The sequence below is a fragment of the Cherax quadricarinatus genome, chromosome 16, assembly GCF_038502225.1.
Source record: "Cherax quadricarinatus isolate ZL_2023a chromosome 16, ASM3850222v1, whole genome shotgun sequence".
Taxonomy (NCBI): domain Eukaryota; kingdom Metazoa; phylum Arthropoda; class Malacostraca; order Decapoda; family Parastacidae; genus Cherax; species Cherax quadricarinatus.
This window is the reverse complement of record NC_091307.1, coordinates 15,990,954-16,017,360: the sequence shown is the minus strand read 5'-3', so window position 1 is coordinate 16,017,360 and position 26,407 is coordinate 15,990,954. Positions and strand designations below refer to the sequence as shown.

At 40.3% G+C, this 26,407-nt stretch overlaps 1 protein-coding gene across 3 annotated transcripts in view; it reads left to right on the top strand.

The window, feature by feature from the left end:
• The window catches only part of Rap2l (Ras-associated protein 2-like), a 240,021-nt gene that overhangs the window by 20,940 nt on the left and 192,674 nt on the right, over positions 1-26,407 (top strand). Inside the window, exon 2 of one of the 3 annotated variants that reach the window (XM_070085429.1) lies at positions 25,683-25,816. The exons of 1 other annotated variant lie outside the window; for it this stretch is intronic. The gene's annotated coding sequence lies outside the window, so the exon portion shown is untranslated. Of the gene's footprint in view, positions 1-7,590; positions 7,675-25,682; positions 25,817-26,407 lie in introns of all 3 variants that reach the window. One more of the 3 variants, XM_070085430.1, reaches the window with a different exon arrangement.

The following is a 26,407-nucleotide window of genomic DNA, read 5'->3' as shown; positions in this document are numbered from 1 at the left end:
AGACACCCAAAAGTATGAAAAAAAAAATTTTTTACCACAAAAAAATGTTAATTTTAGTACACACAAACTGAAAAAGGCATGCACAATTACATGACACTTACTTTTATTGAAGATCTGGTGATGATTGATGGGATGGGAGGAGGGGAGAGAGAGTGTTAGTGTTTAGAAGGGGAATCCCCTTCCATTAGGACTTGAGGTAGCAAGTCCTTTTCTGGGGTTACTTCCCTTCTTTTAATGCCACTAGGACCAGCTTCAGAGTCACTGGACTTCTTTCGCACAACATATCTGTCCATAGTGGCCTGTACCTCTCGTTCCTTTATGATTTGTCTAAAGTGGTTCACAACAGTGTCATTGTAACAGTCACCAGCACGGCTTGCAATAGCTGTGTGAGGGTGATTTTCATCAAAAAAGGTTTGCACTTCAAGCCATTTTGCACACATTTCCTTAATCTTTGAAGTAGGCAATTCCTTCAATTTCTCTCTCCCCTCCTTTGAACCAGTTTCCCCAGGTCTGGCCTCTTGCTCTTGAAGTTGATCTATCAGCTCATCAGTGGTTAGTTCTTCATTGTCCTCCTCCACCAACTCTTCCACATCCTCCCCACTAACCTCCAACCCCAAGGACTTCCCCAATTCCACAATTGATTCCTCAACTGGTATACTACTCCTCTCAGGGTTAGCCTCAAACCCTTCAAAATCCCTTTTGTCTACACATTCTGGCCACAGTTTCTTCCAAGCAGAGTTTAAGGTTCTCTTAGTCACTCCCTCCCAAGCCTTACCTATAAGGTTTACACAACTGAGGATATTAAAGTGATCCTTCCAAAACTCTTTTAGAGTCAATCCAGTGTCTGTGGTCACTTCAAAGCACTTTTGAAACAGAGCTTTTGTGTACAGTTTCTTGAAGTTGGAAATGACCTGCTGGTCCATGGGCTGCAGGAGAGGAGTGGTATTAGGAGGCAAAAACTTCACCTTAATGAAGCTCATGTCCCCATCGCTCTGCCACGTCTGTAGGATGACCAGGGGCATTGTCTAACACCAGGAGGCACTTAAGGTCTAATTTCTTTTCAGTTAGGTAATCTTTCACATTGGGGGCAAATGCATGGTGTAACCAGTTATAGAAAAATTCCCTAGTGACCCATGCCTTACTGTTTGCCCTCCACAGCACACACAAGTTATCCTTGAGGACATTCTTTTGCCTGAACGCTCTGGGAGTTTCAGAGTGATACACTAATAAAGGCTTAACTTTGCAATCACCACTAGCATTGGCACACATCAACAAAGTAAGCCTGTCTTTCATAGGCTTATGTCCTGGGAGTGCCTTTTCCTCCTGAGTAATGTAGGTCCTGCTTGGCATTTTCTTCCAGAACAGGCCTGTTTCATCACAATTAAACACTTGTTCAGGTTCCAGTCCTTCAGTTTCTATGTACTCCTTGAATTCATGCACATATTTTTCAGCCGCTTTGTGGTCCGAACTGGCAGCCTCACCATGCCGTATCACACTATGGATGCCACTACGCTTCTTAAATCTCTCAAACCAACCTTTGCTGGCCTTAAATTCACTCACATCATCACTAGTTGCAGGCATTTTTTTAATTAAATCGTCATGCAACTTCCTAGCCTTTTCACATATGATCGCTTGAGAGACGCTATCTCCTGCTAGCTGTTTTTCATTTATCCACACCAATAAGAGTCTCTCAACATCTTCCATCACTTGCGATCTTTGTTTCGAAAACACAGTTAAACCTTTGGCAACAACAGCTTCCTTGATTGCCGTTTTCTTGCCCACAATAGAAGCGATGGTTGATTTTGGTTTCTTGTACAACCTGACCAGGTCGGTGATACGTACTCCACTTTCATACTTATCAATGATCTCTTTCTTCATTTCAATGGGTATTCTTACCCTTTGAGGTGTAGGGTTGGCACTAGAAGCTTTCTTGGGGCCCATGGTCACTTATTTTCCACAAACAGCACCGAAAACACTGTAATAATACGAAATATTCCGAGTGTATGCTTGAATGTTACCGCGGAGGCTGGCTGGTAAACAATGGGACGGGCGGCACATGTGAGGCTGGCTGAGGGCCCACATTGGACGCGTCTCGGACGAAGGTCGCTGAGCGGGTTTTTGTCCACTATGCGGGGCAAAATTTTAGCGAACAAAGCGTTCGCTATGCGGATTGTTCGCTATGCAAGGCGTTCGCTATGCGGGGGTCCACTGTATAGGCAATGCACCATGCCCATATATAAATTTATAAACTACTAAATATTAATGTTTAACTTAGGTACATACTACTGTTCACTCCACATCCTCGAAACATGACACTAATTCCAGTGGAAAACTGGAGCAGAACACAATGGCATAATGCTCCAAACAAGCTCCTCATGTTCATTAAACATAAATACACTCACTGCAAATAAAAGGGCAATAAAAGCCAAATAACTTGGCAGATGAATTAAAGACATTAATTTGACTTTAATCAGAAGTTTTCAAAAAATTCTCTTCCTGCTTGGAGTACCTGGAATTGATTTTGGGGGTCAACACCCCTTCTGCCTTATCCCCTCTCAGACCAGTGGGTGACCTGGTGACCTGATAAGATTTTTTCTGATTTTTAACTATGAAGGTTAGCAACTCAGAATAACCCAAGAAAGTTTGTGTCATTGAGGACTCTATTTTATTGCTATTGGGATCCTTTAATCTTGTCCCTCAGGATGCGACCCACACCATTTGACTTAACACCCAAGTAGTACATAAGTCCTCGCTTAACATTGCTTAATTCAACATTGTTTTGTTGTAATGTTGATGAGAAAAAAAATTGATTCCAGGCTGGGGCCACTGTCTGTGTGGAGTTTGCACATTCGTTTTTGAACTCTGTGGTAGTAGGAGGTGCTCCTTAAAATTTTCGCTTTGCAAACATTTATTTTTTTATTTAACCCAGCTGCAGTGAGTGATAAAGGTGCACTGTGCACCCCTGATGTTTATATCAATTACCCTATTGTAAAATTGGTTTTGTTATACTATGTCATTTCACTTAGTTGCAGTTTCCAAGAAGCTGTTGACAACTTTAAGTGAGGACTTGCTGTACCTACCTACTGCTAGGTGAACAGGAACAACAGGTATAAATAAGCATGCTCAGTGTTTCCACCCAGCTGGGAATTGAACCATGGACACTCGATTTTTAGTGTGACTCCTTCAATAAATAAATATACAGCCTCTCCTCACTTTACGATGGAAGTCTGTTCCTAAGACCACATCGGTAAATAAATTCATCACTAAGCAAGGAGCATACTATAATGGTAGTCAGTTTGTGTCATCTATCTTTGATATTGTGTATACATTAGTGTATATTGAAATATTGTATATTGAAATAAACAGAATAGAGGAAATCAGCTCTAATATACATTATTTAGGTATGAATACTGGTCAGAGAGCCCATCGTAAGTCTGAGGTGTCAGTAAACGAGTATGTCGCTAAGTGAGGAGAGGCTGTATTACTTCGAACAAAAATGATAGAAAAAGCACATTAAATCCAGAATCATTCATTATTGTTATTATTGTTACGGTTCACTGGGTTAATTAATTTCTGATTTAACAAAGTTTGTTAAAGCCAGAATTGTCCATTATTGTTCGACATGGAAAAACAGTCTCATTCGAATTTGATTAACAGAATGTCGGCATTACCAGACATCCCTATTTTCCAGTTAATCCATTAAATCAAGGTTTCACTGTACAGACAAGCATAAATCCAGGTGCAGAGAACCTAAGAAATAGTCAGCATGATGAGATGTTCAGTAAATTTAACTTCACCAATCAAAGAATTGATTGGAGCAAAATAAAAGAATTGTCACCCTGGGGAGGGATATAACATTTTCGTGAAGTGTTCAATTTGTGTGGTTCATTCAGCACGAAGTGTGTTGGAGAACAAAGAAGAGAAAAAGGATTACTGAATTTCTTAAAAATAAGTAATGTCACAAAAAAAGGAAAAGTAATTTACTCAGAGTGCCATTATAAAGTAAGAACTAAAACATTGATACCAAATGGTAAAGCTCAAAAGAACAAAAAGCCATTTAGGAAATTGCAAAAAAAAAAAAAAAAAAAAAAATCCTTAATATTTCTACACATTCAAAATCCAATAATGAAAAAAATTAGAATTAGCTTACTACTCATAGGAGATTCATTCAGTGATGACAAAAAAAGAATTGGTTGAAATATTGAAAGAATTGTTTGAATAAATAATCAACAATCCACTAATCCACAAATAACCCACACATAGAAGAGAGGAGCTTACGATGATGTTTCAGTCCGACTTGGACTATTTACAAAGTCACCCTAACGAAAAGGAAAGGAGGAGGGAGTATATATAGTCCAGGAGGTGGTAGTGGTAGTAGTGGAGGTAGAAGGTAGTAGTGGTGGAGGTAGTAACAGTAGTGGTGGATTCAGTCAAATACTAAAAGAGGAGCACTGCAAGGGAGCTAGGGGCCCACAGAGGGTAGGAGCAAGAACACAGAGGGGGAAAAAATAATGAAGGAACAAATACCCAAAGCAGAAGAAAGACAACCCAAAGGAGAAAGAGAAAAGGGGGGAGAGGATGAAGAAGAAAAAGGAATCGGGTTAAGCCACTGCGTGTTCTGAAGTTTGGAGCATTTTACAATGTAGTGGGAAAGGAAGGCATCTACAGAGACGAAGCCAGGACTAAGATTCATACAAGGAAAGTTGTGTAAAAGGAAGGATTCAACCAGACAGTGACTATAAAAGTTGAAAGTAGGGTTGACAATTTTAGCAGAAGACCAGTCAGTAGGATAACTGTGATCTCTGACATGACAGAAAAGAGCATTGTTGGTGTCAGCAAGCCTAACGCTACTTTTGTGCTTCCTCAGTCTGTCAGAAAGAGATTGGCCAGTTTCTCCAAAGTACTGAAAAGGACAGGAGGAACAAGAAATCGAGTCGACACCAGGGGCCTCTATAGAGGTGAGGAGAGGTATGAACTAGATTAGTGCAAAGAGTGTTAGTCTGGTGGAAAGTAAGTTTGATGTCTAAGGAACAAAAAGAGTTGTTGAGATTAGAAACACTGGAAATGTAGGGAAGATCATGTAAATTGTACAAGAATGGTATACAATACCGACAAGATGAAATTAAGACACGTGTGCAATGGCGAAACGTCTACAATAAAGATACCCAGATGTTGCATATGTCTTAATTTCACCATGTAAATTACAAAAGTTAGATAATTATGACAAAATTAGACTTTGAAAAATTGCCAAAATGCAGTTGTGGTGTACATGCATTTTGCTAATGCATTTGACAAGTGCTATCATGAAGTGATAGCCCATAAATTAAGGTCAATAGCTATAACTTGAAGTCTACCAGTGGGTAATGCAAAATAACATCGTGTTCAATGGTGACAAATTCCAACTGCTTAGATATGGAAAAAAATGAAGAACCGAAAAGGATCACTAGATACATACAAAACTCAGGACTCGTTTCATAGAATGAAATGGATGAGTACAAAAAGTTTGGTATGATACCAGATGACTTACTCATTTAGAGAACACAATAAGGCAAATGTCCACAAAGATAAGAGATTTCTTATTGACACCAGTTGTTGAACTATAGAATATTGTTTGGTGTTAATGGCTCTGTTCAAGGCAAGAGAAATAAGAGCTAGAAGAGAGAAAGATCATTTACTGCCTGCATAAAACCAATAAAGTATTTAAACTAATGGAAACACTTTAAAATACAAATATATAGTACATGGAAAATATTTGAAAGCCCAGTCCTAAAGCTATGTATCATAGCAATATACAGTACTGTACTGGAGTGAGAGATATGGAAGTGTAGGATAAACTTGAGTAAAGCAGGGACACCATAGGCACAATAAGAGTACTGTATCAGTATCCCTTGGCCATCTGATACCCACAAATTTCAGACACATTGCTGAATCAAGTGTAGAAGTCTTCAAGAGGAAATTGGATCACTACTTCCTTGAAGTGTCAGATCAATCAGACTTTGATGGCTATATGGGCTAGTGGGCTACCAACAGCAATAGCCTGGTTGAAGAGGCAAACAAAAAAAACTGGCCCCAGACCAGGTTGTGAGGGTAGAAAAACTTGTGAAACAGGTTGCAAGTATGTGTATCAAGGTAATCTGTGTACAAGAGTGAGCAAATTGGAAAATGCAAAAAACTTGGCATTTTCTGTTGTGTCAGAAATCAGTAGTTTATCTTTTCAGTATTGCAAAAAATACTTTGAGGCTACAGTTAAGTTTGGTGGCCACCTGGGGGCTACTATGGCTCCCTCTACTTTCAAATTTTGACCCCCTGATATATTAAAGACCAAAATATATCAGGTGCCTTACCTGAAGGTTACCTGGAGACAATTTTTGGCATTACTGCTCCTGCAACCAGACCTAGTTGATGGACTGATCAATCAAGCTGTTGGTGGTAGCCAGAGAGAATCCAGTGTTTGCACCACAGCCCAGTTGATCAGTTCATGATTAGTCGGGCTGTGGTGTGTTCCTTAAGTCAGGAACTGACTTGAGGAACTTGGGTATCCCCCCTTGAAGACAGAGGTCTGTTGGTAATTCCCCTTGTATATGAAAGGTGTTGGGAAGTCTTGGTCCCATTACATTATTGAGTTTTCTCTTACTGTACCCATTGCACCTATTCTTTTCGTTGGGAGTATTTTTCACTGCTAAGCCTCTTTCTTTCATAGGGAGTTATTTGGGCATGCAGATTTGGGGCCAGTTTTTCCAGAATTTTCGATGTGTAAATTATGATGCATCTTCCTCGCCTACATTCCAAGGAGTACAGTTCGAGGGAATCGAGCATTCTCAATAATTTTGGTGCTTGACAGTTTGTATGGACAGTGAAGGTTCTCCATTTTCCAGATCTGTGATTTCACGTAGTTCCAAATTTAATTATAAAAAGTGTTGTGATTCCTCTTAGAATTATGGCATTTCTGAAAAAAGTAGAAATTCTTGCACAGTTGAATTAACCTATAAACCAAACCAGATAAGATATATAAGTAATGTGCATCTGTGAGTAACCATGACATATAGCTACTATACAGTAAACCTTCAATTTAATAGACCCTTATTCAACAGATTTTATATTCAGTGGAGAAAATGCTTGGCTGGACGAAGGCTCAGTTCACTGCACTAAATCTGCTGCATTGGGCATTTGTCTTTCAGCAGTAATGTGTCCTGTAGGCTCTCCATCCATTGGACTAAGTCCATTGCGTGATGCATTTGTCCAGTGTGGCCTAGAGTGGCCCTGTCCAGGATGTTTTTTTTTTATTGCCCCTGGGTGGGCTGTAGGCTGCGCCGCCTCTGTTTACTGTCAGTGCCACTCATATGTAAAGTCATCATTCAGTCTCCCATTTTTCCTTGGATTTTTTTCTACTTTATTAATGTTCTGACCTAGGCAGGGCCACTCCTCCCCTGTTTTGTCAAATACCATAACCTGAAACACAATTATTATTATTATTATTAAGATAAAACTGTTTGGATTTTTAACTTGGAGGGTTACCCGTATGTAGAAAATTTATAGAAATAAGTATGTATAAACATTTTAGTGTTGTACATTAAATGGTTTTGTCTCTAGGGATGATCCATGGACTGGAACAAGGGCTTGCAGTTAGCCGGCATTAAGGCTGTAAAAAATTACATAAAACCAACTGGTCGGCAAGTAGGTGAATAGAGCAATTAGTGAGTAGTAGCTAAATCTTGTAGTCTTTATAATCTTTATATTTCTTAAGCTATGAAGCATTAAGATTTTTTGCAATTAAAGATGTCTTGTAATGAAATGGTAACACTTTACACTTGTTGATTATTACCACTCTTATTAATCCCTAAGAAGTAATGGCAGCTGCATTTTCGCAGATCATACCTGTTAGTTTTTAGACACTTTCATCCCGGCTTCTAATGTTTTGTTCGTGCAAACTTGTGATTTTGCAATACCTCACCAAAATAATCTGGTCACATCAGTATTATAGATTTGTTCTAGAGATTAATCCCTTGACTGTTTTTGTCATATACATGTCTTACGAGCCAGTGTTTTTGATGTATTAATACTCCAAAATTCTAGCAGTTTCAAATCAAGCTGGAGAAAGTTGGTAGGCCCACATGGGAGAGAATGGGTCTGTGTGGTCAGTGTGCGCAGTATAAAAAAAATCTTGCAGTACGCAGTGCATAATGAGAAAAAAAAATCTTTTTTTTTTTTTTTAAATGCTGACTTTTGAGGTGTATTTTTGTATGGTATTTATGGTTGTATTTTAATTGTCTTTGTCTCGTTTGATAAAATGGAAGATATATTACAGAAATGGATATGATTTTGATTGGTTTCACGATGAAAAGGACCTTGAAATTGAGCTCAAAGTAGCGGAAATGTTCAATTTTTGCTGGTGTTCAAGAGTAAATAAATGACGTCATCGTCCAATACGTGTCCAGCTGGCCGGCCCAATACACAGTCACGAATTGGTTGACATTATTTATACAATTATTACAATAATGCAGTAGTGTGCATAACAGTAAATCTTCTATTTTCTATATGAATAAAAATTCAAAAGAGAAAGCAAGAGTAATATAAGAGGATCCTAGAGATGTGACTAATGAACAGGGAAACTGTTATTTTAGTGCCAGGAATGTCTGCATTGTTTATTCTGGACCCTATTTTTAAATTGGCATTTTTTTTAATTTGTGTGAAATTGGCCAAATTGCCAATTTCTGACCACTTTATTAGTTGAAATCAGTAAATGGGGGTTTCTTGTACTCAGTCGATAGAACAAATGGAGTTCTAAAGAAATAGCTACGAGTTTGGTCGACTGGAACAATGGAATTGGCCGAGAATAGGGCTCAAAGTGGGCGAAATCGCTGATGCTTATATTGCCGAGATCACTAACTTCGCGAGAGCGTAATTCCGTAAATTTTCCATCAAATTTCGTACTTTTGGTGCCATTACCAGCGGGAAAAGATTCTCTGTCAATTCATAAGAAAAAAAATAATTTTTTTTTTTTTTTAATATTTTGCGGCACTTCAGGATTTGGGGTTGCGACTGTCAAAGGGTTAATTGCAGCCCTTTACCACTCAAGAATAGTCATCCAATATTTACTTGATGAACACCATGCTGTTTGTTAAATCTGTTGAGCAACCCATAAATGTAGTTATTTTTGCTTTTAGTATTGAGATGTTAACAAAAATACAGTTGGCATTTATAAATCATATGGGTTATGTTCCTGAAAACTGCTCTTATCAGTTATTTTTATGACTTGTGCACTGAAAAACATATAGGAAAAATAGGGTTGCATTCCTCAGTCATCCAAAAATCCAAACAAATTTTTTAATATACTATTTCTTCAAAAACTAATACACTTTTCTTCCTAATTTTGTCAGTGATTATTCTCTATGAAGTACCTGAACTCTAGTGAGGTTCAGACAAAAGAAAGAGTACATGTAGCTAAAAAAAATGGTTACATTAATACCATGAAGTATTAATGTAACCGGTTAGTGATGTTTAACATCCTAAGTGAGTGGAGAGATTGGCTGTGGCCTTGCTGGGCTGATCGTTGGGGTTTGTGATGTAATGTTGAAGGTTGGGGATGTTGATGAAGCTTCATTAGTTGATTGTTTCAATGGAGTGCTCAGGTATTCTATCATACGCTGCTGGTTTGTTTTACTCTGCAATTCTTTATACAGCCCACTGCTCATTCTAAACCATCCAGAACTAAATGTGCACTTGTTTTTAGGCTGTCCTATCTTCTCACATTCTATTTTATAGTATGATGAGGCATTTTTCCCAAATAATGAGACCATCAAGTAGAATACATTTCTTTGTTTTTTCAATCTACACAATTAGTAAATTTTCTGTAGGAGATGGTACAAAAGAAAATGAGTTACCGAAATGTTTAAAAATATAAATGTGCTGAAACGAAAGAAAGACAGTCTTAGCCGAGAAGTCACTGACTTAGAGCAAAAACTCAGGTTGTCATGCCAAACAGAAAAGGCACACAGGAAATAAAAGGCCATCCAGGATATTGCAAGAAACCTAAAATGTTTTTAATCATATGCAAAATCCAAGCTAAGAACTACCTGTAGAATTGTACCCATAATGAGAGTAGGCTCATATACGGATGAACAGGAAATGAGTGAAATGCTAAAAGAACAGTATGAGTCACTGTTCAGCAGTCCACTATAGTGTGACAGCAGGGTAGAGAATGCAGAAACATTTTTCATTCCATCAGAAGGCTGTAAAGACCAACAGACATTTGTACTAATCCTATAGAATTTGAAAGAGAAACTGAAAATATTCACACTCACTCAGCACCTGGACCAGATTCACATAATTCCCTACTTATAAAAAAGTGCAAAGTACCACTAGCACGAGCCTTCAGTATTCTTTGGGGAAAGAGCCTAGATTGAGGTGAAATGCCAGAGACCTTAAAGAGTTGAAGAATTGAGACACTTACGCAACATATGGGAATCTTTATTGATGAAACGTTTCACCACACTGGCGAAACGTGATGAAGCCACTGTGTGGTGAAACGCTTCTTCAATAAAGATTCCCATATGTTGCATAAGTGTCTCAATTCTTCAACTTGTCAGTTTCCAAAATCATTTATCACATTTGTCAGACACTGCATCATCATGGGATCCTGATACAAAGAATTCTTCAAAACTTGTCCAACCTTTGGACGAAGACCTACTTAGACTAGTGGATAGTTCCACTATGACCCCGCCTCCTCCTGCTTCACTTCACTTCACAGGGCTGTAGCCACTGCTACAGCCCTGTGCTGTACTTTCTACAAGATTGATGGACTGAACACATCGACTCCAGGATGAGGGACTGATGAAGCCACTGTGTGGCAAAGCGTTTCCTCAATAAAGATTCCTATATGTTGCATAGTGTCTCAATTCTTCAACGTGCCAGTTTTCAAAACCATTCATCGCACCTTAAAGAGCCCAGACATAGCTCCTTCGCATAAGGAAGGTAGTAGAGCACTAGCTAAAAATTACAGACCAGTAGCCCTTTACTTTCCACATAAAAAAACTTCGAGTGACGAGATGTCAGATTAGAAAATTCATGGAATGGCAAAATCGACATATCCCAAATTTTTATGTTAATGCCCAGGGTTTATTACCTGGACCTCAGCAATGAGAGTTCCTACTCTCACCACTGGGCAACGGCAACCAGTGCCATATCCCAAATCAACACTGTTTTAGAGCGGGATGATCATGACTGTCACAGCTACTGAACCACTATGACAGAATTGCGGAGGCATTAGAAGACAACCAACGCAGATGTTATATACACAGACCGCAAAGGCGTTAGACAAATATGATCATTGGGCGATTACAACAAAATGAGGGTCATGGGCATTACAGGGAAGATAGGCAGATGGATTTTTGGGTTCCTAACACACAAAACACAAAAAGTAGTAGTAAACAGAGCAAAATCTAGCACCCATGAGGTAAAAAGCTCAGTTCCCCAAGCCACTGTCTTGGCACCTTGCGGATGACACTAAAAGCATGAACGTCATTTGAGTGGAGGATACTGAAAAATTACAGGAAGATACAGTGGACCCCCGCATAACGATGGCATCACATAGCGATTATTCCGCATACCGCTTACTTTAATCGCAAAATTTTTGCCGCGCATACCGATTAAAAACCCGCTCACCGATTTTCGTCCGAGACGCGTCCAATGTGCGCCCTCAGCCAGCCTCACATGTGCCGCCCGTGCCATTGTTTACCAGCCAGCCTCCGCGGTAACATCCAAGCATACACTCGGAATATTTCGTATTATTACAGTGTTTTCGGTGCTGTTTCTGGAAAATAAGTGACCATGGGCCCCAAGAAAGCTTCTAGTGCCAACCCTGTGGTAAAAAGGGTGAGAATTAGTATGGAAATTAAGAAAGATTTTGAAGGGTTTGGGGCTAACCCTGAGAAGCCTATGCCAGTTGTGGAATCCATTGTGCCTACTTCAAAAATTAAGGAAATGTGTGCACAGTGGGTTGAACTGCAAACCTTTATGGATGAAAATCACCCTGACAGCTGTTGCAAGCCGTGCTGGTGACTATTTCAATGACAATGTTGTGGCCCATTTTAGACAAATCGTAAAGGAACGGGAGGTACAGAGCTCTATGGACAGATTTGTTGTGCGACAGAGGTCCAGTGACTCTCAAGCTGGTCCTAGTGGCATTAAAAGAAGGGAAGTAACCCCGGAAAAGGACTTGCTACCTCAAGTCCTAATGGAAGGGGATTCCCCTTCTAAACAGTAAGTTCGACACTCTCCCCTCCTCCCATCCCATCAATCATCACCAGATCTTCAATAAAAGTAAGTGTCATGTAAGTGTGCATGCCTTTTTCAGTTTGTGTGTATTAAAATTAACATTTCATGTGGTAAAAAAAATTTTTTTTTCATACTTTTGGGTGTCTTGCACGGATTAATTTTATTTCCATTATTTCTTATGGGGAAAATTCATTCACATAACGATTATTTCGCATAACAATTACCCCTCTTGCACGGATTAAAATCGTTAACCGGGGGTCCACTGTATAAGCAGGATTTTCAAGTGGGCAGTGGAGAAACAAACTCCCGAGTACCGTCATAGAAGCTAAGACGTATAGTTTTAAAAATAGGTTGGATAAATACACGAGAGGTTGTGGGTATTTGTGAGTTGGACCTGACTAGCTTGTGCTACTAGGTCAGATGCAGTGCTCCTCCCTTATGTGAATGTGACTGACCTGACTAGGTTAAGGCATTGGCTTAAGCCAGTGGGAGAATAGGACCTGCCTCGCATGGGCCAGTAGGCCTGCTGCAGTGTTCCCTCTTTCTTATGTTATATGACATTCAGTAGTGGTAAGTTCCAGCTTAGGCATGGAAAAAATGAAGAGCTCGAAAGGAAGGAACACTGTATACAAAACTCAAGAGGATAGTTAAATAGAAAGAAAGTAACACGTGGAAGACGTGGGAATAATTCGGTCAGCTGACCTTTCTTTCAGAGAACGTAAGACAAAGGTCATGATAGCCAGGAGGATGATGGGGTGGGTAATGAGATCCTTCAAAACAAATGAAATAGCGTTAGTGGTGACACTTTTTAAATCGCTCGTTCTCATTCATTTGAAATATTGTTCAATGTTGAAGGCCCCATTCAGGGCACGGGAAATGTCAGAGTTGGAACAAATACAAAGATTATTTACAGCCTGCAAAGAGCTAATAAAGTATTTAAATTACTGGAAACATCTCAAAGTTTTAAATATGTACTCACTGGAGTGGAGGAGAGAGATACATGAAAATATATACCTGGAAGGTGCTTGAGGGCCTTGTCCCAAATCTGCACACTGCCATAACAACATGCTGGAGTAGGAGATATGGGAGGAAGTGCAAGATAAACCCAGTGAAAAGCAGGAGTGCAGTAAACACAATAAGAGAACACTGTATCAACATTCGTGGTCCCAGATTATTCGTTATCTTACCAGACGATATCAGAAGCACTGTTGGGACAAAATCAGGCTGTGATGGATATGTGGGGCTGCAGGCCACCAACAGCAAGAGCCTGGTTGACCAGGCAACCACCAGACAAGCATAGCCCATTGCCAAACTCCGGGAGTAGAAAAACTCTCGGAACTTGTCAAAGGTATATCAGAGGTAAGGTATGTATAAAATTGATTTTTCTGTTTTAAACATACATCGTCGTCTTTGATCTAGAGAAAGTTCACAAGACATTATTTAGGCATGGGATATTTTGGACGTGGCACAACTTTTATCTTAGGAAAAGGGTGCCCATTTTAAAAAGTACCTCTTGCATCGAAAGTTGTGTTCGAGTGGGATGCCACTCTTCACTAAGAGGACGGGGTTCCTCAATGAAGCATTCAGAGTGCGACTTACCCATTGTGCGTTGATGTTCTCAAAACTGGTGTCCTAAACACCTTACATGTGCGTAGCCAATCGCTATGCTTTGCAGTTTAAAGTAAGTCTGTGCCTGAACCCAGCTGCCGCTGTCCTTTGCCTATGTATCTCAGTGGGCGTAAGGGAGACCCATTTTCTTAATTCAACTCTTGACCAGAGGCTTCGTGCATGCACTCTATTGATCTCACGTGTGTTAGCCTACACAGCGTGGGATGCTTAACGCCATCCTCGTCTCAACTGCACAAGATCTTATGTTGTTATGTGTATATCACGGAGAGCCCGTCCCTCTTGCCTACTTTGGATTCTTTGCATTACTCTCATATTTACTTTGATGTGGAAATTTTCCTTATCTCCCAATTCCTAACCTCCTGGTGGATACTCAGAAGCTACGTGCCACTGACTTTTGGTGTTAATCGCTGACTGGTGGTACCGTGTGGAAAGTATTCATGTTTCCTCAACGATGATCGTGCTATGATAATCATATGCATTTTACACATCTCTGAAAATGTACTATAACTTGTCAGAGTTAATCTTGTCGTGCTTCCAAAGGTAGCTGCTTGGGCGTTACCTAAGATTGGTTACTGGACGTACCCTGTTGGTATTAAGATGATTTTTTCCGTCCTATATCTTTGGGGCCCACTTCTTGGTGGGTCTATTCCGGGATAAGTCTGCAGCAAACGTTGTTTAACTATTATTTGTTGTGGAAGCCTTACTGGAACAGTCTATTTTTACATCAAAACTTGCTGTCATACTTCCCAAAGTAATTTTTTACTATGGATAATTTGCTTGTTACCATTTAAAGTGATTCTAGCGTGAATATCTTGGAATCTTAATTCCAGGACATTGTATGTTTTTGGCTGATATTAATTAAATTACTGCTAGAGCAGTAATTTTTGTTGGGCCCTGTCATAAGCTCGTATTTGCTACAGCCAAGTGCGCTCTGGCTGGGGGTTCTTGGGTCTTGTCTTTCAGTAGAGGGAGGATCGAGCTTTCAACACTCCTTAATTGGTCCACACTTGTATGTCACAATTGAGGTTCGAACGTGACAATATACGACGCCACCTTGTCTGTGAGAGCATTGTCTTGTTTATTCACGGGTACTTGGTGTGGTTCATGACCAGCCTCCTGCTTGTGACGATTACAGGGTTTTTCCCTAGTATCGTACGTCACTTGTTGGTCAAGGGTCACACTCCGGGGAAGATTATGTGCAGATAGCTCCACAGTTCCCGAGACCATGATAGAAATTACCAGTTCTTTCTCATCTGTCATCACCTTGTTTTACCAGAGAATGACATCTTGTAGGATTGTCAAAGAAGTAGGTAATCTCTCATTTTTTATCCCATCATTTATCAGACTTTTTCTCTGTTTTTTGTTTTTTTGGTTGGCAGGTCGTAAACATCCAGAAATGTACTACCGTCCTATAAGTTTGAAATGGAAGCCCGTTAAATGTTTTATACTTTGGCAGGATTGTTGATCTTATTATCGCATGAATTCCTAAGATGGCAGCTAATTCTTACAAACTTCTACTAAAATTCGGTATGCACCTATCCTTATTTTCCTGCCTGTTTCTTATTCCATTAATATTTCCTTTCTAACGAGGTCTGGTCTGAGACCGAGCCGCGGGGGTGGTGATTCCTGGAATCACCAACAGACGTATGAAAAGTATATACATTATAAATACAGTACATTTTTTTAATCTCGGATTTTTTTTCTAGCATCAATCATGATACCAAGGGTATCTTTTATCAGTCAGTTTCTTTCATATTTCTTGCGGCATGCCTGTCGAGCTTTTTTCTGAGTTAAATTTATATATTTTTGTTGATGGGATGATTCATATATCGTAGTGGTCTAGAAATGCAGTGGTGTGGAAACGTGAGGTGAGGGACAAAGAGGACACTTCCGCTATATTGTGGTTGACTCCTGTATTTTTACAGTTTGCTCAATCCCCTACCTTCCTCAGTGCTGCAATGCCCTAGTGTGCAACGTGTGCACATTATAAACATTCACAGGGACGCAATCGCGCACACTCGTATATGCGAAACTTTTTGTCGGCGGAATATATTACTTTTTTTTAATAAAGGAATAGGGCGAGAAAATGCGATGTAGTATTGCAGGCTGCTTATACTTTTCTCAAAATAATCTCCATGACTTATAAGTGACGGTGAGAATATGCAGGTGTTTGCAAAAATACTCTTGAGGGGGAAACGAAACGAGGTAACAATGCCTCCTCTTTATACTGGACACATCAAAATGAACCCACACAAAAACGCGTTCCACTTACTGTTGATATCTCTTTAATGTACAGGCAGCACGTCTAAATAGCAAAGTTCACTAAAGTGCTAGTTATCGAGTTGGTGAATGGGTGTGAGCTGAATGGTAACCAATACATTAATATTAACCTTTGTGATAGTTTGGTAGACAGCAATCATTTAGGGAAATATTAACCGTCTTCTCTTACAAGTGTGAAATGTAAGCCTATTAAATGTTTGGGGTCTGGCAGGATTGCAGTTCTTTTTTGTTAATCCTCAGAACATGCAAGATGGCAGATAAATCTTACATTCAGTATTCACTTTTCTCTGCATGTTTCTCAATAGTACTTATTCCTGTAGTACTTTTTCATTTTAAGAGGCCTGGTTTAAGACTAGGTGACAGGGACTATGGTCTCTGGAACCATTAACAGTTTCATATTACGATCCCATTATCTAAGATAGCATTTGAGTGTGTAAGCCTTATAATTTGTAAAAAAAAAAAAAATCAGTGTGCATATCTTTCATTTTTTGTTGGACTAAGGTAGGAGGGTCCAGCTGTTTTTGTGTTGGCCTTTTCTCCCCCAGTCTCAAGTAGCGCTGATCTTATCTTTTTGTTAGACCTGCCCCGAAGACCTAAAGGTCTGATGCATTTACCAGAACATATCTGATTAGTTGGTTTTAACCGTCAGAAATGGCAAGGGAAGAAGACTGGTCAAAACAAAGAAAGTCTGTGGTGGATTGCAAGTTTCCAAAAGGTGGTAGAATATATTAAGTACTAGAGAGAGAGAAAGTCAAAATATTTTCCTTTTGGCACCCCTATTCTTGCCAGTAACGTTGCCCCATTTCTGTATAGGAATATTTTGAATTGTCAGTACCGTAATTAATTTGTAGTCTCTCTTGCCTGAAGAATGTTTCTGGGGATAGACGTCCTCCATGGCCGCTCCCAGACTAGGCCTCCCAGAGGATAAAGGCCTGATCAACCTGGCTCTTACTGCTGGCCACACGCACTCCAATGTACGAACCACAGCCTGGCTGGTCAGGTATTGATTTGAGTAACTTTCCTAGTTCCCTCTTGAAGATGGCCAAAGGTTTGTGGGTAATTCCCGTTCTGCATAGAGGGAGGGTGTTGAAGAATCAGGAATTTTTTGGCATTCATCGAGTTCTCTGTCTTGGTGTACTCTTCGCGTCCCTGCTTTTTATGCAAGTGTTTTACACTGCCAAGTCTCTTGTATTACGGAGTGATTTCGGTGTTCAGGTTTGAGACTAGTCCATCCAGGATTTTCCAGGTGTAAATTATGATATACCTTTCCCGCCTACGGTCCAAGGAATACCGTTGAAAGGACTGAAAATGTTCCCTGTAGTTCAGAAGCCTGATTGAATATATATGAGCAGTGAAAGTTCTCTGTACGTGTTTCAACTCTATAATCTTGCCTGCCTTGAAGGGGCGCTTCCTTCAGTATACAGCAGTATCCCATCCTGGAAAGAACAAGTGATTTAAGGAGAATCATTATTGGATCAGTATCTCTTGTCCTGAAAGTTAGTTATCCAACCTGTCATTTTTTCGTGTGGCAACACTGTTGTGATCCTTGAATGTGAGACCTTCCGACATCATTACTCCTATGTCTCACATATGACACTTTCGCTCTGTTGAATGCTTTGAGCTTGTCCTGAACTCTCTTATGCTTTTTATTTCCTCCATTTTCCATAGAGGAGCAATTGAAACTTCACGTTTTTAAAGATGACGACATATTATTATTTGAGGCCCACCGGAAGACTTTATATCCGCCTGAAGATTCACGGTCTTCGACGAATGCCCCACTCATAGAGAATCTGCTGTCGTCAGCAAATGATGCTACGGTGCTATGATTTATGTCCTTTTCAATGTCGGCTAGAATAATGACAAACGGAAGCGGGGAGAGTACCGTACCTTGAGGAACAGGGCTTTTCACTGTGGCAGCCTCTGACTTCACTCTGTTTATAGTATTACTACTACTGTAAAGATTCCTTCCGTTAAGAAGTTAAATATCCATCTTCCCACTTTCCAGCCAACCCTTACCTGTTTTCAATAAACATAATTTTCTGCAAACTGTACATAGCCAGTCGAGCTGTGGTGCCTCGAGTCTGAGTGCAAGCTGCAAACATCAGCAATCTGACTGAAAAAAATAGTCAACCATCACCACACAGGCAGAGATTGCCGGAACCATCAATCAATAAATAAACCCAACGAATAAGTCAGATATTAACGTGTAATTTTCAAATTTCAGTTTTAGAATGCCATTCACTTTGCGTTAGTACCCGATTCGAGGAACTTAATTTTAATTAAATGCATATCACTAGCACAGTCCCTCAGTGTACTGTGGACGAAGCTTATATTATGGACACATACCGGAGGTGCTACAAGGCTCTGACAAAACTCAGCCTTCACAAAGGATGTTGCAAAGTGATGACTAAACTCTGTAGACTGGTCGCACTTTCATCACACGCCAGATATTAACTTGTTAGTTTTACGGAAAAGAGAACTAATTTCACAGTTCAGAACAATATGACTGCAATGCCGGAAAGTATGAAAATCCCACTAATGGCTTATTCAAAATCACAGAATGGGTGGGGAACGAACCAATGGCAAATAAATTCCTAAACTTTCAGGCCAGTGGGCTAACCACTGATTCATGCCGGATTACCAGGATTCATCCAGTATAGTGTACAACATAATGTTAGCATGGTCCCCACTGTGACTTGTCATGGGTTCACGCCCCACCCGTTCTTTGATTTGTTAGCTATCGTGTAGCTTTCGTGAGACAATCTACTCGACTTCATTCTTTCATCTTAGGTCTCTCTCTCTCTCTCTCTCTCTCTCTATCTCTCTCTCTCTCTCTCTCTCTCTCTCTCTCTCTCTCTCTCTCTCTCTCTCTCTCTCTCTCTCTCTCTCTCCAAACTCCTTATTCTCTATGCATTGATAAAATTTCGAGTGGACCGAAAGTCTTCATAAATAAAAATGCCAGATATAACCTGTATAGTGTGTCTTTTTTACATACTGTCTGTATATTCTACCATGGTATTGCCCACCAGTGAGTAAATTATCAGAACTCGATCGCTTCTGCAAGCAGTGCTAGATTTGCCTGGTTGTGATGGCTGTTTTGGCCTACGGGTCGCAGGCAGCAACAGCCTGGTTATTGCTCAGTTTCCAAACAAAAATGCATAACTGGCCACGTCCAAAGTAATAAATCACAAATATATCAGTCGGCTAGCAACACAACGCAAGTAAATCGTCTTGGCACCTCTAACACACTTCACCGTCAAAGTACCTTATGATTAAGTTTTATAAGGTGAGGTGCACAGCCGAAGAAATTGGCTTAGTATTTTATACATAGTGTTCAAATAATTAGTTTAAATTCGTATTGATGTTGTACCTTGCTGTTTGCTATTTGCATGTTGTCTACCATAGAAGTAGTGATTCAACTCTCATGAACAGTAATTGAGTATTCACATTAGTCGAGTGTGTGCTAGTTCAGCCAGGAACGTGGCCCCTCAAGGGAGGTTCCTTTATGCCAGTGAGGGGCTCTTGATCCAAGGATCTTGTTCCTTGGATCGAGTCTGAACGCCTCCCATTCCCTTGGCGCTATATGATCCCTTTGGGTGCAATGCTTCCTCTGATTAAAATGAATAAAAAATTCAGGAACCTGGGCATGTAGTGCCGTCACTCAGAGAAGGATAGCCAGTGAAGAGCGTAAAGTGGAAAGGGGGAAAAAATATCTGAGCAGAACAATTATTCGAAGGTGAAATTGCCGTATTCTCCCTAGAGGACCTTGACTCAGACCTTCTTCCAGTACAAAGCAGTGTGCCAGATGTGGGTTGAGTTATGTAAACATTGTAGGGATAGAGTAAACTTGGAATCTTAATTACGAATTGTTTTTTGGATGTTTGAAGATCTCTTGCAGGTTCTCTCCATCTTTTCCAAAATAATCAAGAATTGTAGAGACTTTAAAAGTAAGAAAATGGAATTTATTAAAGTTATCTATTAATGCAGTGATTCTCAACCAGGGGTAAAAAGTTACATGGCAAGGAGTAAATATTTGATGCAACTGATGATTGAATAATTGAATAATTTATTTTTTCTGACCTCGTTTTTCTGTCCCTTTATGATGGCGATAATTTTTTTGTATGGAAGTAAGGGGGTAAATAGAGAAATACATCAAGCCAAGGGGGTTTATGATGGAGGAAAAGTTGAGAATCCCTGTGTTAATGATTCCTTGATCATCACCCGTGCAGCCTGGTCTCGAAACGTGCCTCCTAAACTGAAAAAGAAGCAAATAGTAGTAGATATAAACAAAAGCTTCTAAAATCTTGCCGTCATAGTGTTCACGAAACAAAACAGCAGTCCTGGCAGAGTAGCGCCTTTCACGGTTACTGTCTACCTACCAACAAGTTCTTTGAATATGAAAAAAGTAAGTAAAAGATTTTCGGATTATAAGCCTTGGAGAGTTAGTAACTCCAGTAATCTAAGCGGTGACTTCTGTTGAAGTTCTTGAGTACCTCTGGCCTCACCCGGGTTGAGCCGAGCCCTCCATGACTGAGCTATAAGTCACCGCACGTGATAGTAATAAGTGTTCTGCAAAGATATAGCGGAAATAGTTTCTGGATCTTGTTGTGATATTGTGGTAAAGAGGGACAAATACATCTGAGGCTTTATATGTAGACCACTTAGTGGATGAAACGTCGACAATGAAATTCCATACCGCTTGTACCATTAACCATCTTGTACCATTACCTACCTACCTTTATGTGAAACTGAAGTATACTCTGGTACTTAATATAGGTAACATATTTGACAAACTTCTATTAGCGTTAATATATAAGTCGAGAGATAATGATAACGAAGACGTCATATTGCAATAGTGGTGACACATTGCATTCCAAAATCGTAGCTGTTGTATTGGGGCGCGTGTGGCCATTATACTTAGTTGATAGTCTTATTACGGAGGCACATAATGTCTAGTGACAGGCCCCCAATTTGTTAATGTAAGACGCTGTGCGATAAGTTCATCTATGAGTATGCTATACCTAGGCAGCTGGTACACCTGGTGTCCTGTCCCACTGAGATAATGATGGTAATGTTATATAGGGATGACCATTGTCTGTGTAGGTTGTTGGTAGCGTGTTTCCGGTGTGAGAGAACCAAGGCGTGGAAGCTGTTTGATTGCAAGGACAGCTAGTAGGGTTTCCTCATGGTTAAAAGTACACAACTCGCCCTACCTGGAGTCTACCTGGAGGGCATTCCGGGGATCAACGCCCCCTCGGCCCGGTCCACGACCAGGCCTCCCGGTGGATCAGGGCCTGATCAACGAGGCTGTTACTGCTGGCCGCACGTAATCCAACGTACGAACCACAGCCCGGCTGATCCGGCACCGTCTTTAGGTATTTGTCCAGCTCCTTCTTGAAGACAACCAGGGATTTTCCCGTAATGCCCCTTATTGCTGGTGGGAGGCTGTTGAACAGTCTTGGGCCCCGGACACTTATTGTGTTTTCTCTTAGTGTACTAGTGACGCCCCTACTTTTCACTGGGGGTATGTTGCATCGCCTGCCAAGTCTTTTGCTTTCGTATGGAGTGATTGCTGTTTGCATATTAGGGACCAGTTCCTCCAGAATCTTCCAGGTGTAGATTATGATATATATCTCTCGCCTGCGCTCTAGTGAGTACAAGTCAAGTGCTTTCAGGCGCTCCCAGTAGTTAAGGTGTTTGATGGAACTTATACGTGCAGTAAAGGTTCTCCGTACATTCTCTAGCTCTGCAATTTCACCTGCCTTGAATGGGGATGTTAATGTACAGCAGTATTCCAGCCTAGAAAGAATAAGTGATTTAAAAAAGATCATCATTGACTTAGCATCTCTTGTCTTGAATGTTCTCATTATCCATCCTATCAGTTTCCTAGCAGATGTGATAGTGGCATTGTTGTGGTCCTTGAAGGTGAGGTCTTCGGACATTACCACACCCAGGTCCTTCACATTACTTTTCAGCTCTATTGTGTGATTGGAGTTTGTAGTATACTCAGTCCTAGTTATTATTTCCTCCAGTTTTCCATAACGGAGTAGTTGGAATTTGTCTTCATTGAACATCATATTGTTCTCTTTTGCCCATTGGAAAACTTGGTTTATATCTTCCTGAAGCTTTGCCGTATACTCAATGGATACACACTCATGCAGATCCTAGTATCGTCTGCAAAAGATGATACAGTGCTGTGGTTTACATAACTGTCTATGTCTGAGGGTTATATTAATTTATTTGCTAGGGAAAATCGCTAGACGCGGTTCTTAATCATAGGATGACTCAGATTATCCTACGTTAATTCTACATAATTTACCGCTAAGGAATGTATATAGCAGTGTGTTTATTGCAATTATATTAATGTACAGCTGTGTAAACCAGATCAGCTAATGTGATGGCTGGCTGTGAGAGCTATAGGGGTGCTAACAGGTACAGTCTGCAACTGGAATGGAATGTACAGACATAGCGTGCGAGTTAGGGATTTTTTTTTTTTAGAGGACTTTACGTCCGCCAGGAACTTTAAACAATCCCCAGCGTTGATCCTTCTCTGGGAGGTGTAAATGTTAAGTGAATCTTCTGGATGGGATGATGAGGATGTCGTTGACATAACGCAGCCAAACTACGTTAGTTGGGATGATATCCTTGAACTGTTCGACTTGCATCTATTCCTTTGTCTGTACCTATATTATTATTATTATTATTATTATTATTATTATTATTATTATTATTATTATTATACCCACAAGTACAGCTGAATGTAAATTTTAACTTTCTTAATTGTTTAAAATTAGTCTTTACGCAATAGATGCACAGGAAAAAGTAATATAGACTAAAATTTTGTGCGCCGTACCTTAACTCTCATTATTGTACTGTGATGTAATGATGTTCCTGCATCAGAATGTTCATCTCTCCCTCGACTCCCTGCATGACAAAACGTATTAATTTAGAGTATAGTTGTCCATAATCCCGGGTTGCCTAGTGGGTGGATAGGATACGGGGGTGGAGGGAAGAATCACCAATAACATGGAGGCACAATGGGTGTTGTCCGCATACCAATCCTCCCTTCGTTGTCAGTTTTCTCTGCCCCTATCCCCCCGTTTTCTGTCCCTTTCCCCTCGTTTTCTGTCCCTTTCCTGTCGTTTCTTTGTCCCCATCCGCTTGTTCTTTTCCTAGATTTCTTTGTCCCTCTGTCCTTTCCTGTGTTTCTGTGTCCCTATTTTAACATTCCTCCTCAAATAACCCTGTCTTTTTTCTTGTTTTCTTTCCCCTTATCTTTCTCTCGTTTTCATTTTCTCTATTTCCTTACCTTTCTCGTGTTTTAGTTCTCTACTCCCCTCCCCCCGTTTACTGTTCATTTTATTTGACCCTATCCCCATCCTTTCTCATGTTTTATTTGTCCTATTCCCCCCTTTTCTCGATTTATCCCTGCCCCTTCCCCCCACACACGGGAAGTTCCTTGACGCCAGTGGGAACCTCTTGTCCAGAGGAATTGTACTTGCCCTTCCCTTTTGTGCGTCGAACGGGAATGCCTTCCTTTCCCCAGGCGCTCTGTAACCTCTATGGGTTTAGCGCTCCCCCATGAATGGAATAGCAATAATTGTTCATGTTTTCTCTTTTCGTTACCTTATCTCGCCGTCTTTAGCATTTCATGGCTGTTTCAATATTCTTGTCTTTTTCTGTACTTTCTCTTTTTGTCCTACCTGGGAGCCAAGCTCCCTGCGACCTGGTCCCAGGCTTCCTGGTGTATCAAAGTCTGATCAGTCAGGTTAATCCTGGCCTCACAGACCAGCGTATAAGCCACAGCTCGGCTGATCAGGAACAGACGTGAGTAACGTGTCAAGTCCCCTCTTGAAGACTGCAAAGAGTCTGTTGGTAATCGCCCCTTTTGTATGGTGGGAGTCTTGTCCTTCTTTCACTTTCTATGTTATCTCTTAGAGTATTCGTGCCACCCCTACTTTTTATTAGGTTTGTTTTGCACCTACCAAATTTCTCTGTAACTACTCATCTCTACTCGCTCTCTTCCCCCTCCCCTCACCCTCCACCACGTTTTGTCACAACCTAATTTTTTTTTTCTAAATTTACTCTCCTCCCTCTACCTGGTGATGGTTTCTGTAATTATCGCTGCCTCAGTCCGGTCTCTGACCAAAACTACGGGGTCACGGCCTGATCAGTCAAGACATTTGTACTCACAGCTAGCAGTCCGTAATTAGGTACCACGGCCTGATCGATCAAGAAAATGTCGAGATACCTGAAAAGTTTCCTCTGTTAGATGTGTTTCTTCTTTTCTATTATTCGTTATGTCCTGTATTTGTTCTTTCCATTTTATCTCTGCATAGAATTTTTTTTTTTCAATCTTTATCTCACCTCTAGCTGGTCTTTGTTCTTTAATCTTGTCACCCTATTGTTCGTGTTTTTGACTCCCCCCCTCTTTTTTTTTTTTTTTTTTTTTTTACTGTTTTTTTTTTTTCCAAGTATTTTGTCTTAAATATCTCCTCCCCCTCTGTCAGTCTACCGTTGGTTGAAGCCTCCTGGTTGACGGCCTGATCATTTAGGTTACTGGTACTAGCGATAGTGTTTGGTGTAGGCACTCGCACCAACCCGTATGGCACCAACAACTATTCCACGGTCAAGTCACTTAGATCGCATTTCTTTCCCATTCTGATGTTTGATCTGAGAAGCATCTGAACCTCTTAATCATTTCTGCGTGTTTTTAAACATCAAGGTGCTGCCACATAATTGGCTGATTAGATATTTGCATTAACGAGCAGGTGTACTTAATGAAGTGGCCACAATGTGTGTAAGGGGGGGGGGCGCACACACTCAGATCTTGGACATCTGACAGGTGTATGTGAGCATTTTAGATAGGAGTTAGTGGAGGCAAGTGGTTTTTAAGACCTGACATGCTATTGGAATGTGAGCAAGGTATCATTTTTGAAGGAATTCAGGGAAATCGATTATCTAGACTTGTCTTGAAGCTGGAAAGTACAGTACCTGTACTCTGAAGGAGGGGTATGAATAGTGCAGTTTCAGTGGACATCTGAACCCTATAGTATCCGCTTGCCTCTGGCAAGATAGTAATGGTGACAAGTGTGCTCTTTTTCGGGTTTCCCCCAATACTTATCACTCCTTAGTATACATACTTATTCTTGTGACATTTTCAGAGTTTTTCTACCCACGTAACCCGGCTATGAGCCCTGTATGACAATATATAAATTTATTAATGCCGTTGATATTTTCCTACCCTAAGATTGATGATGATGCACCTTGAATTATCTCTGCTACGTCTCCAAGCATAACATTCATTTATCCACATCATGAAGCTTCCTGGTGCTTTTTTCAGAGTTTATATCTACAGTGAAATTAATGTTCTTGTTTATTCCCTCTTTAAGGTCTTCTCGAATGATTTTGAATAGCGTATGACATGTTTGTGCCCAATTTCGAGAATAATTGTATCCCTGCATCCCGCCTGAAGTCAGACTTTTTTTGTTAACTTCTAGAGAACCAAGCTGTTGCTGCTTATGAGGTTCTGGGGATTATTCTCCCCATGGCCCGGTCTTAGACCAGGCCTCCTCCGCTGGAAAGAAAATATTACAGGATTAAGAACTGTTAAGAAGCACATAAAAAAGTAAAGGTTTGTGTACACAATGTAAGCAGAAGTTTATAAGATTTACCCATCATCTTACGTATTCATGAGACAGACAAAATCAACAATCCTGGCAGAGAGCAAAATATTTAACAGGTTTCCCTTTCCCACTCATTTAAGAGGACGGTTGTATCTCTGGATGGTTGCTGTATACTATATTTTCGAAATACATTTTTATTGTAGTCTGTGTCATGCTTCATGTCATGTGTGATGGCTTATATTATCAGTTAAAGATAGTTGTTTTATACTTGTAATTAATGATGTCTTTTCCTCATGTGGCCAGATAGTTTGTAATGTTACAGTTAGTTTACATTGTGCTTGGTCTAAGTTACATCTGAGAGATACCTTCTGGTGGTTTCCTCATCCGTGGAAGAAGCCTCATTGATCAGAGACTGGGTCTTGATTAGCAGACGGAGGATCGAGCCTCCACTACTCATTGCGCAGGATAATCTCAGGTATGTATGACTTATCAAATTTATTTAATTATAATTTCATCCACGGAGACCTAAGGGATTTCTTAGCCGTGTGTAAAGTAGTGGTACAGTGAAGTTCAGTGGGTGTTAGGCAGATTTCGCTGAC